Here is a 12,507-nt window from a genome sequence, read left to right as displayed (position 1 = left end):
CTGCTATAACAAAAGATAGATTAACAAGAGAAAAGCAAACCGATTTATTTAATATAAGTTTCATGTGACATGGGAGCCTTCATAAGGAAATGAAGGCCCAAAGAAATGGTTAAACCTGTGTACTTTTTATGCTAGGTTTGATGAAGAGTGGGAAGAGGTGAAGTATGATTGGACTTATGATTGGGAGTGTGATCTAATGGTAATAAACTGGGAGAAGGAATTTAGCAAGGCTTGTTTGTTCAGCTTCTTCCCTGTGTCCCTGTGTCTTCAGAGGTAAGAATGTTCCTTTCCTCCATGTATAAAGAGGGCACCTCTAAAATGGTCTTATGACCTGCTCCAGGGGATGCTCAAAAAAATCCTTCCGTTGGTTCATGACCTGCTTCAGTAGAGAAGGGCAGAAGGTGAGAGTGACCTTCCTGCTTCTGCTGTTTTCTTAAATACCAAGGTGTCATATTTTAGGAAAGCATGTCCTGAACCCAATCACCACTATAACCTGGTATTTAGTCTGGAGTCTTGGCTAGATTTTACAGAGATTTTTTAGGCAAGAATACTTCATAGATGATGCTATGTATGTCCTATTTCATCATAGCATGAAGGAAATAATGATATATGTCCTTTTAGTGAAGATAACGTGAGTTAGTTCATTCAGGTATTGCCAGACTGTTCTATTACCAAGTTCCCTATCATGCTTACACTGATGGTTTTATGTCCACTCATGGTAGTTTCCAATATCTGGATATAGGTCTTATATCATTAGGGGATGCAGAATAGCAGTTTTATAGTTGTGTCATTTCTCCTGCATTTATTACATGGAGATCTATAAAAAACTTTTTCTTATCAACCATTTGGTTACTCTGATATACAGTTCATATAGGCAGGAAATTAATTGTTTATCATATTTTAATTTTTAATGAATGAATGAATGCCTAATAACTTCTAGTTGGTAACATTGGTATGTTGGTAATATTGGTTACCAACTAGAAGTTATTAGGCATTCATTCATTAACGTCTAATGAGTTTTCATGCATGTGTCATTATGAAGTTATGGATTTAAAAAATATGTATACATATATTTTAATTACACTTTAAGTTCTAGGGTACATGTGCCCAACATGCAGGTTTGTTACATATGTATACATGTGCGATGTTGATGTGCTGCACCCATTAACTTGTCATTTACATTAGGTATATCTCCTAATGCTATCCCTCCCCACTCCCCCAACCCCACAACAGGCCCTGGTGTGTGATGTCCCCCGCCCTGTGTCCAAGTGATCACATTGTTCAATTCCTACCTGTGAGTGAGAACATGCGGTGTTTGGTTTTCTGTCCTTGTGATAGTTTGCTGAAAATGATTGTTTCCAGCTTCATCCATGCCCCTACAAAGGACATGAACTCATCCTTCTTCATGGCTGTATAGTATTCCATGGTATATATGTGCCACATTTTCTTAACCCAGTCTATCATTGTTGTACATTTGGGTTGCTTCCAGGTCTGTGCTATTGTGAATAGTGCCGCAATAAACATATGTGTGCATATGTCTTTATAGCAGCATGATTTATAATCCTTTGGGTATGTACCCAGTAATGGGATGCCTGGGTCAAATGGTATTTCTAGTTCTAGATCCCTGAGGAATTGCCACACTGACTTCCACAATGGTTGAACTAGTTTACAGTCCCACCAACAGTGTAAAAGTGTTCCTATTTCTCCACATCCTCTCCAGCACCTGTTGTTTCCTGACTTTTTAATGATCACCGTTCTAACTGGTGTGAGATGGTATCTCATTGTGGTTTTGATTTGCATTTCTCTGATGGCCAGTGATGATGAGCATGTTTTCATGTGTCTGTTGGCCGCATAAATGTCTTCTTTTGAGAAGTGTCTGTTCATATCCTTCACCCACTTTTTGATGGGGTTCTTTGATTTTTTTTCTTGTAAATTTATTTAAGTTCTTTGTAGATTCTGATATTAGCCCTTTGTCAGATGGGTAGATTGCAAACATTTTCTCCCATTCTGTAGGTTGCCTGTTCACTCTGATGGTGGTTTCTTTTGCTGTGCAGAAGCTCTTTAGTTTAATTAGATCCCATTTGCCAATTTTGGCTTTTGTTGCCATTGCTTTTGGTGTTTTAGACATGAAGTCCTTGCCCATGCCTATGTCCTAAATGGTATTGTCTAGGTTTTCTTCTAGGGTTTTTATGGTTTTAGATCTAACATTTAAGTCTCTTTTTTTTTTTTTTTTGAGACGGAGTCTCTCTCTGTCACCCACGCTGGAGTGCAGTGGCGCAGTCTCGGCTCACTGCAAGCTCCGCCTCCCAGGTTCACGCCATTCTCCTGCCTGAGCCTCTCCGAGTAGCTGGGACTACAGGTGCCCGCCACCACGCCTGGCTAATTTTTTTGTATTTTTAGTAGAGACGGGGTTTCACCGTGGTCTTGGTCTCCTGACCTTGTATTCGCCCGCCTCGGCCTCCCAAAGTGCTGGGATTACAAGCGTGAGCCACCGCGCCTGGCCACATTTAAATCTTTAATCCATCTTGAATTAACTTTTGTATAAGGTGTAATGAAGGGATCCAGTTTCAGCTTTCTACATATGGCTAGCCAGTTTTCCCAGCACCATTTATTAAATAGGGAATCCTTTCCCCATTTCTTGTTTTTGTCAGGTTTGTCAAGGATCAGATGGTTGTAGATGTGTGGTATTATTTCTGAGGGCTCTGTTCTGTTTCATTGGTCTATATCTCTGTTTTGGTACCAGTACCATGCTGTTTGGGTAGCCTTGCAGTATAGTTTGAAGTCAGGTAGTGTGATGGCTCCAGCTTTGTTCTTTTGGCTTAGGATTGACTTAGCAATGAGGGCTCTTTTTTGGTTCCATATGAACTTTAAAGTAGTTTTTTCCAATTATCTGAAGAAAGTCATTGGTAGCTTGATGGGGATGGCGTTGAATCTATAAATTACCTTGGGCAGTATAGCCATTTTCATGATACTGATTCTTCCTATCCATGAGCATGGAATGTTCTTCCATTTGTTTGTGTCCTCTTTTATTTTGTTGAGCAATGGTTTGTAGTTCTCCTTGAAGAGGTTCTTCACGTCTCTTGTAAGTTGGATTCCTAGGTATCTTTGAAGCAATTGTGAATGGGAGTTCACTCATGATTTGGCTCTCTGTTTGTCTGTTATTGGTGTATAGGAATGCTTGTGATTTTTGCACATTGATTTTGTATCCTGAGATTTTGCTGAAGTTGCCTATCAGCTTAAGGAGATTTGGGGCTGAGACGATGGGGTTTTCTAAATATACAATCATGTCATCTGCCAACAGCGACAATTGGACTTACTCTTTTCCTAATTGAATACCCTTTATTTCTTTCTCTTGCCTGATTGCCCTGGCAAGAACTTCCAACACTGTGTTGAATATGAGTGGTTAGAGAGGGCATCCCTGTCTTGTGCCAGTTTTCAAAGTGAATGCTTCTAGTTTTTGCCCATTCAGTATGATATTGGCTGTGGGTTTGTCATAAATAGCTCTTATTATTTTGAGATACATCCCATCAATACCTAGTTGATTGAAAGTTTTTAGCATGAAAGGCTGTCAAATTTTGTCAAAGGCCTTTTCTGCATCTATTGAGATAATCATGTGGTTTTTGTCTTTGGTTCTGTTTATATGATGGATTATGTTTATTGATTTGCATATGTTGAACCATCCTTGCATCCCAGGGATGAAGCCAACTTGATCGTGGTGGATAAGCTTTTTGAGGTGCTGCTGGATTCAGTTTGCCAGTATTTTATTGAGGATTGTTGCATCGATGTTCATCAGGGATATTGGTCTAAAAGTCTCTTTTTTTTGTTGTGTCTCTGCCAGGCTCTGGTATCAGGATGATGCTGGCCTCATAAAATGAATTAGGGAGGATTCCCTCTTTCTCTATTAATTGGAATAGTTTCAGAAGCAATGGTACCAGGTCCTCTTTTTACCTCTGGTAGAATTCGGCTGTGAATCCATCTGGGTCCTGGACTTTTTTTGGTTGCTAGGCTATTAATTATTGCCTCAATTTCAGAGCCTATTATTGGTCTACTCAGGGATTCAACTTCTTTTTGGTTTAGTCTTGGGAGGGTGTATGTGTCCAGGAATTTATCCATTTCTTTTAGATTTTCTAGTTTATTTGCGTAGAGGTGTTTATAGTAGTCTCTGATGGTAGTTTGTATTTCTGTGGGATCGGTGGTGATATCCTCTTTATCATTTTTTATTGTGTCTATTTGATTCTTCTCTCTTTTCTTCTTTATTAGTCTTGCTAGTGGTCTATCAATTTTGTTGTTCTTTTCAAAAAACCAGCTCCTGGATTCATTGAATTTTTGAAGGGTTTTTTGTGTCTCTATCTCCTTCAGTTCTGCTCTGATCTTAGTTATTTTTGCCTTCTGTTGGCTTTTGAATTTGTTTGCTCTTGCTTCTCTAGTTCTTTTAATTGTAATGTTAGGGTGTCAATTTTAGGTTTTTCCTGTTTTCTCTTGTGGGCATTTACTGCTATAAATTTCCCTCTACACACTGCTTTGAATGTGTCCCAGAGATTCTGGTATGTTGTGTCTTTGTTCTCATTGGTTTCAAAGAACATCTTTATTTCTGCCTTCATTTCATGATGTACCCAGTAGTCATTCAGGAGCAGGTTGTTCAGTTTCCATGTAGTTGAGTGGTTTTGAGTGAGTTTCTTAATCCTCAGTTCTAGTTTGATTGCACTGTGGTCTGAGAGACAGTTTGTTATAATTTCTGTTCTTTTACATTTGCTGAGGAGAGCTTTACTTCCAACTATGTGGTCAGTTTTGGAATAAGTACGATGTGGTGCTGAGAAGAATGTATATTCTGTTGATTTGGATTGGAGAGTTCTGTAGATGTCTATTAGGTCCACTTGGTTCAATTCCTGGATATGCTTGTTAACTTTCTGCCTTGTTGATCTGTCTGATGTTGACAGTGGAGTATTAAAGTCTCCCATTATTATTGTGTGGGAGTCTAAGTCTCTTTGTAGGTCTCAAAGGCCTTGCTTTATGAATGTGGGTGCTCCTGTATTGGGTGCATATATATTTAGGATAGTTAGCTCTTGTTGTTGAAGTGATTCCTTTACCATTATGTAATGGCCTTCTTTGTCTCTTTTGATCTTTGTTGGTTTAAAGTCTATTTTATCAGAGACTAGGATTGCAACCCCTGCTTTTTTGTTTTGTTTTGTTTTCCATTTGCTTGGTAGATCTTCCTCCATTCCTTTATTCTGAAACTGTGTGTGTCTCTGTATGTTAGATGGGTCTCCTGAATACAGCACACTGATGGGTCTTGACTCTGTATCCAATTTGCCAGTCTGTGTCTTTTAATTGGAGCATTTAGCCCATTTACATTTAAGGTTAATATTGTTATGTGTGTATTTAATCTTGTCATTTTGATGTTAGCTGGTTATTTGGCTTGTTAGTTGATGCAGTTTCTTCCTAGTATTGATGGTCTTTATAGTGTGGCATGTTTTTGCAGTGGCTGGTATTGGTTGTTCCTTTCCATGTTTAGTGCTTCCTTCAGGAGCTCTTGTAAGGCATGCCTGGTGGTGGCTAAATCTCTCAGCATTTGCTTGTCTGTAAAGGATTTTATTTCTCCTTCACTTGTGAAGCTTAGTTTGGCTGGATATGAAATTCTGGGTTGAAAATTCTTTTCTTTAAGAATGCTGAATATTGGCCCCCACTCTCTTCTGGCTTGTAGAGTTTCTGCCGACAGATCCACTGTTTGTCTGATGTGCTTCCCTTTGTGGGTAACTAGACCTTTCTCTCTGGCTGCCCTTAACATTTTTTCCTTCAATTCAACTTTGGTGAATCTGACAATTATGTGTCTTGGAGTTGCTCTTCTCGAGGAGTATCTTTGTGGCATTCTCTGTATTTCCTGAATTTGAATGTTGGCAGGCATTGTTAGATTGGGGAAGTTCTCCTGGATTATACCCTGCAGAGTGTTTTCCAACTTGGTTCCATTCTCCCTATCACTTTCAGGTACACCAATCAGATGTAGATTTGGTCTTTTCACATAGTCCCATATTACTTGGAGGCTTTGTTCGTTTCTTTTTACTCGTTTTTCTCTAAACTTCTCTTCTCACTTAATTTCATTCATTTGATCTTCAATCAGTGATACCCTTTCTTCTACTTGATCGAATCGGCTACTGAAGCTTGTACATGTGTCACGTAGTTCTCGTGCCATGGTTTTCAGGTCCACCAGGTCATTTAAGGACTTCTCTACACTGGCTATTCTAGTTAGCCATTCGTCTAATCTTTTTTCAAGGTTTTTAGCTTCTTTGCGATGGGTTCGAACATCCTCCTTTAGCTTGGAGAAGTTTGTTATTAACAATCGCCTGAAGCCTTCTTCTCTCAACTTATCAAATTCATTCTTCATCCAGCTTTGTTCCCTTGCTGGCGAGGAGCTGCGTTCCTTTGGAGGAGAAGAGGCGCTCTGATTTTTAGAATTTTCAGCTTTTCTACTCTGGTTTCTCCCCATCTTTGTGGTTTTATCTACCTTTGGTCTTTGATGATGGTGACGTACAGATGAGGTTTTGGTGTGGATGTCCTTTCTGTTTGTTGGTTTTCCTTCTAACAGTTAGGATCCTCAGCTGCAGGTCTGTTGGAGTTTGCTGGAGGTCCACTCCAGACCGTGTTTGCCTGGGTATCACCTGTGGAGGCTGCAGAACAGCAAATATTGCAGAAGGGCAAATGTTGTTGCCTAATCTTTCCTCTGGAAGGTTCATCTTAGCAGGGCACTGCACTGTATGAGGTGTCAGTCGGCCCTTACTGGGAGATGTCTCTCAGTTAGGCTACTCAGGGTTCAGGGACCCACTTGAAGAGGCAGTCTGTCCATTCTCAGATCTCAACTCCATGCTGGGTGAACCACTGCTGTCTTCAAAGCTGTCAGACAGGGACGTTTAAGTCTGCAGAAGTTCCTGCTGCCTTTGGTTCAGCTATGCCCTGCCTCCAGAGGTGGAGTCTACAGAGGCAGGCAGGCCTCCTTGAGCTGTGGTGGGCTCCACGCAGTTTGAGCTTCTGGGTGGCTTTGTTTTCCTACTTAAGCCTCAGCAATGGTGGACGCCCCTCCCCCAGCCTCACTGCCCCTTTGCAGTTCGATCTCAGAAGGCTGTGCTAACAGACAGCAAGGCTCCATGGGCGTGGGACCCTCTGAGCTAGGCTTGGGATATAATCTCCTGGTGTGCTGTTTGCTAAGACCGTTGGAAAAGCGCAGTATTAGGGTGGGAGTGTTCTGATTTTCCAGGTACAATTTGTCATGGCTTCCCTTGGCTAGGGAAGGGAATTCCCTGACCCCTTGCACTGCCCGGGTGAAGCGATGCCTGCCCTGCTTTGGCTAACACTCCATGGGGTGCACCCACTGTCCAACAAGCCCCAGTGAGATGAACCCGGTACCTCAGCTGGAAATGCAGAAATCACCTGTCTTCTGCATCGCTCAAGCTGGGAGCTGTAGACTGGAGTTGTTACTATTCGACCATCTTGGAACCTCTCCCTGTTTATTCTAAAAATATATTTTGTATGTTTTAATTTATTTCTGTTCTTAACCTTTTTGATGCTCAGATTTTCTGTTCCTAGGCCAGTGGGAACTCCAGGTATCCTTACTTTTTAAACAAAGTGTTTAATTTTTTTATTTTTTTGAGTCAGAGGCTCGCTTTGTCACCCAGGCTGGAGTGCAGTGGCACCATCTTGGCTCACTGCAACCTCTGCCTCCTGGGTTCAAGCAATTCTCCTGCCTCAGCCTCCCAAGTAACTGGCATTACAGGTACCCCCCACCACACCTGGCTAATTTTTTGTATTTTTAGTAGAGACAGGGTTTCATCATGTTGGCCAGGCTGGTCTCGAACTCCTGACCTCAAGTGATCTGCCCACCTCGGCTTCCCAAAATGCTGGGATTACAGGTGTGAGCCACTGCACCCAGCCTGTTTAAATTTTTATTGTGTAAAATGTCAAATATATACAGAACTAGAGAGAATAGTGTGATCAATTCTCATAAACTCATATTCTGTTTTAAAAATAATCAACTCGTGGCCAATTTTGTTTCTTTTATACCCCAACTTACCTCCGATGTTCCATATTGCTTATGATTTCATCTTTGAACATTTTAAGTTTCAATCCTGTTGTCCTTTAACTTCCATGTTACTGCCCTACAAGATGTCCCAGGTAGGTTATATGCTTTTAACCATTTAATTTACTTGATTAATTAAGTAGGGTGATACTAGCTGCTTTAGCATTATAGACTCCAAACTGTAATATGGCTTAAACTAAATGGAAGTTTTTTCTCATTTATGTAACAGTCTGGTATCAGTGCTTCTGCAAAAGAGTATTCTTCCTGGGATATTTCATATGCATCCCATCTTGTGTTTCTGCCTTTCCCCAGGTCCGTAGTGCTATCTACATCCAGACAGTGGAAGGGAGAGAAAGAGAAAGAAGGTAAAACCATTTCTTAAAATACTTAACCAGAATTGGCACATACGCCATTGGCTAAAGTCACCTGGCCACACAAATGGGTCTGTTCAAAAATAATAAATGTTTAGAAGGAGAAATATATGAATTTTTGGTAAACAGCCTTCCGTTCTCACATTATACTGCACTATACATTCAAGAACTACACAGAGATTTTGAAATCTCACTTTTTTCATTATTATCATAATTACTTTTGTTATATCTTTAAGGTATTGTTCTAGTTCATAACGTGCATTTTATTAGCTCAAAAGAATTACTGCTTTCCAAGTAAGGGCATTGAGGGAATCAGTGATGTATAAGCCTTGAGTTGAGTGGATTTTTTTTTGCTTTATTTTTTAAATTGTGGAATCATACCTGTCTATAAATTATAGATGGGCATTTCTATCTTTGTCAGGAGGCGAGGGTAGATATCAGCAATTGTGAGTTTGTCAGGTTTCTGAAAAAGTAGGAATTATATCAATAAAAAGAAGGGCTGATTAATATCCATGATCACACATAGGTAGAAGGTCAAATAGTGTTGCTAATTGATAGATAAATCAAGAGACCCTAGAAGAATGATGACTCGCACAGACTTGATCTCCATTTCTTAGGAGGTGTGGATTCTGGGTAGTCTTGTAATTTTTTTTTTTTTTTCAGACGGAGCCTGGCTCTGTCGCCAGGCTGGAGTGCAGTGGCATGATCTCAGCTCACTGCAACCTCTGCCTGCCAGGTTCAAGTGATTGTCCTGCCTCAACCTCCTGAGTAGCTGGGACTAGAGGCATGCAACCACACCTCGCTAATTTTTGTATTTTTAGTAGAGGCGGGGTTTCAGCATGTTGGCCAGGATGGTGTCGATCTGTTGACCTCGTGATACGCCTGCCTTAGCCTCCTAAAGAGCTGGGATTACAGGCGTGAGCCACCGCGCCCAGCCAGTCTTGAAAATTTTAATATGAGGTTATTGAACCTTGTTTTAGTAAGTTCTGAACTGAGTTGAGACATCCAGTGTCCAAGATACATACCAGGGCAGAGAGGGGATGTCCTAGGGGAGGAAGGGGAGGCAGGGAAAATGGCTGCCAAGGATAGGAAGCCCCATCTCTGCTATATTGCTGATTTATGGACATGCTCCCTCCCTGAGGGGTTGCCAGTCAGGCCTGGGCCCTCAGCTGGTTATGGGCTCTCTGAAGAGGCAAAGGTTTTCCATCAGGGGGAGTAAGGTATAAGTGGCTCTTATTGTGTTGTTGCCATATGATTTGAAGGATAACTGAATAGGGATGGGATGTCTGAAACTGTTCTTCTGCTAGCATATACCCATGCTTCATGTGCAAATGTTTAATAGAAGCAACAGATACCACACACATCTCCACTACCCTTGGGCCATGTGTAGTCTGCTTCATTCTGTGTAGATCCCTTCATCAAGTTAAAGATTAACGATTAGAAAACTCTGTGTTGCCTCAACTCAAGCATGCCAAAATATTAACATTAGAGTGTTTTAAAAAAGCAGTGACATATTCAGATTGATGTGCTATTTAATAAATTAGATAGTCTAGCTTATAAAAATTCATCTTTCTTTAAGGGATTTAATAAAACCATTATCATTCTGGATAGACAAATAAATTGGTGGCCTATCACCTTACCCATTTTTCCTAAATTGCTCTTTGTGCAAAATAAGGTTGGCACTGATCGTGCTGATCCTCAAGAGTACTTTCAATCCAATGTTTAAAAAACAAAATAAGGCGGAGGAATTCTCTGGGTCTGTGAAACTTGATTTAGGTAACAGGCTATAGTAGATGCTGGTATGTGTTTATTGTGATTCAGCAAATGTTTTAGGCCATATACAATAATCTAACTTTTACATTTGCTTTCTTTTGAGAAGACTTTATTCCAAAGAAGCCTAATTTGGACATTTAAAGGGGAGAGTAAGGTTTCGTTAAACCTCTTTGAGGTTTGCAAATGCCCTTTCTCATTCAAGAAAAACCACAGTATTATTCACCATGATTCAGACCCACAAGGACTTGTTTCATTCTGATGCTCTTTCTTTGCTACCATAAGTGATGTCACTTGAATTACAAAGAGGGGCCTGGCTTTCAGAAGAATCTTCAAGTTAGTAATAATATTCTGTTCTAAGTGCTACTGTGGCCCACAGTTGATATCCCTTTCAAGTTTTTGTTTGTTTGTTTGTTTGTTTGTTTTATACTTTAAGTTCCAGGATATGTGTGCAGAATGTGCAGATTTGTTACATAGGTATACACGTGCCATGGTGGGTGCTACACCCATCAACCCGTCATCTACATTAGGTATTTCTCCTAATGCTATCCCTCCCCTAGACTCCTACCCCCCAACAGGCCCCGGTATGTGATGTTCCCCTCCCTGTGTCCATGTGTTCTCATTGTTTAACTCCCACTTATGAGTGAGAACACGTGGTGTTTGGTTTTCTGTTCTTGTGTTAGTTTGCTGAGAATGATGGTTTCCAGCTTCATCCATGTCCCTGCAAAGGACATGAACTCATCCTTTTTTATGGCTGCATAGTATTCCATGGTGTATATGTGCCACATTTTCTTTATCCAGTCTGTCATTGATGGAAATCCCTCGCAAGTTTTAAAGAATATAGGGCACAAGGGAGCAAAATACAATCAGAAATATTGGTAAGAATTGTAAGAGTTTCTGTATATAAGTAGATCTCCCAGTAAGGATTTCACGACGTCTAAAGTAATCTTTCTGTAAAAGGTTGTTATAGTAATCTTTCTATAAAACGTTCGTGTTTCTTACTAGATACAAGGGTAGTCTTTGTAAAAATGGTAGTGCTGGTGGTAGCAGCAGTAGTAGGAGCTAACCCGAGCATTTGCTGTGTGTCAGGCACCACACTGAGTGTCTTTCATGATTACATCAGTGTCTTGGAAATTGCGGCCAGTTGTAGCCTTCCTGATTTTTGCTATTTCCCCATATAATCTTTACTTTATATATATATATATATTTTTAAGTGATCCCCTTTAAATTTTTATGGAAGTTTTCCAAATATGCACCAAGTAGAGTGAATAGTGCAATTAATTTCCATATTATCTAACACATAGAGCAGGCTTCATGTGCATGCAGCCTGAGAGTTGTTCAGAGCCCATGGCTTATGAAGGCCCACATTTGGTTTAATGTGGTTATTTGGTTCTTCTGTCACTGTTTTGAAATTCTTAAGCAGTTATAAGAGCCCCTGCATTTTTATTTTGCTCTGGGTCCTGCAAATTATGAAGCAGGTTGTATACCTAGATTCAATAATCATCAAGATTTTTACTACATTTTCTTCATATTGTCTTTTTCCCTCCCCTCCTTTCTTTTTCTCTTCTGAAGTATTTTAAAGCAAATTGCAGACATCACTTCACTTTACTCTGATGTACTTCAGAATGCAGCTGTAACAAATATGGGCATTTTTGTACTTAAGCACAATGCCATTATTATATCAGGCAATATAAACAGTAATTATTTGGTATTATCTAATCCAGCTGTACGTTGAAACTTCCCCAACTGACTTGAAAATGTCATTTACTGTTTTTCCTTATTTTCATATTCAAACAAATTCAAACATTATATTACATATGTCCCTTAAGTCTCTTAACCTAGAGAAATCCTGCCTCCATTCCCACTGTAGACTTGTTATAGAAGCAGGATCTTTTTTTCTGTAGGAAGTCACACATTCTGGTTTCATATGCTCTTATTTAATGTGTTCCTTCACCACTCTTATTTTTTTTTAAGGGACGCTGTCTCTAAATTTGATTTAACATAAATGTTTTTGGCAAGAATGCTTTGCAGAGGGTGTCTTTACTACGTTTATTAGGAAGCATCCACTATTCAGAATCTGTTTTATTGAAGCTGAAATTCATCATTGGTTTTGGCAGGTAACAGCCTGACTATTCCATTTTAAAGTTCCATATTAATTTTTCATGTAATTGTTTCTTCAATTGATGATTGTTACTTAAATCAATTATGTCATTAAATAATTGCAAAAATCATGATTTCTAATTCTGTCAATTATTTTCCATTCGTCAACTAGACTTTTTCTGTAAAGAACTTTCCCTGACT

General features: G+C 39.8%; 1 protein-coding gene across 6 annotated transcripts in view; it reads left to right on the top strand.

The window, feature by feature from the left end:
- FHIT (fragile histidine triad diadenosine triphosphatase) overlaps positions 1 to 12,507 on the top strand; it is a 1,522,387-nt gene that overhangs the window by 222,527 nt on the left and 1,287,353 nt on the right. For all 6 annotated transcript variants that reach the window (XM_058437111.1, XM_058437110.1, XM_058437112.1 and 3 more), the window contains one exon: positions 8,378 to 8,430. The gene's annotated coding sequence lies outside the window, so the exon portion shown is untranslated. The remainder of the gene's footprint in view (positions 1 to 8,377; positions 8,431 to 12,507) is intronic.

This window comes from Hylobates moloch, unplaced genomic scaffold (assembly GCF_009828535.3).
Source record: "Hylobates moloch isolate HMO894 unplaced genomic scaffold, HMol_V3 SCAFFOLD_4, whole genome shotgun sequence".
In the NCBI taxonomy this organism is placed as follows: Eukaryota; Metazoa; Chordata; class Mammalia; order Primates; family Hylobatidae; genus Hylobates; species Hylobates moloch.
This window is presented reverse-complemented; position numbering and strand designations above follow the sequence as displayed.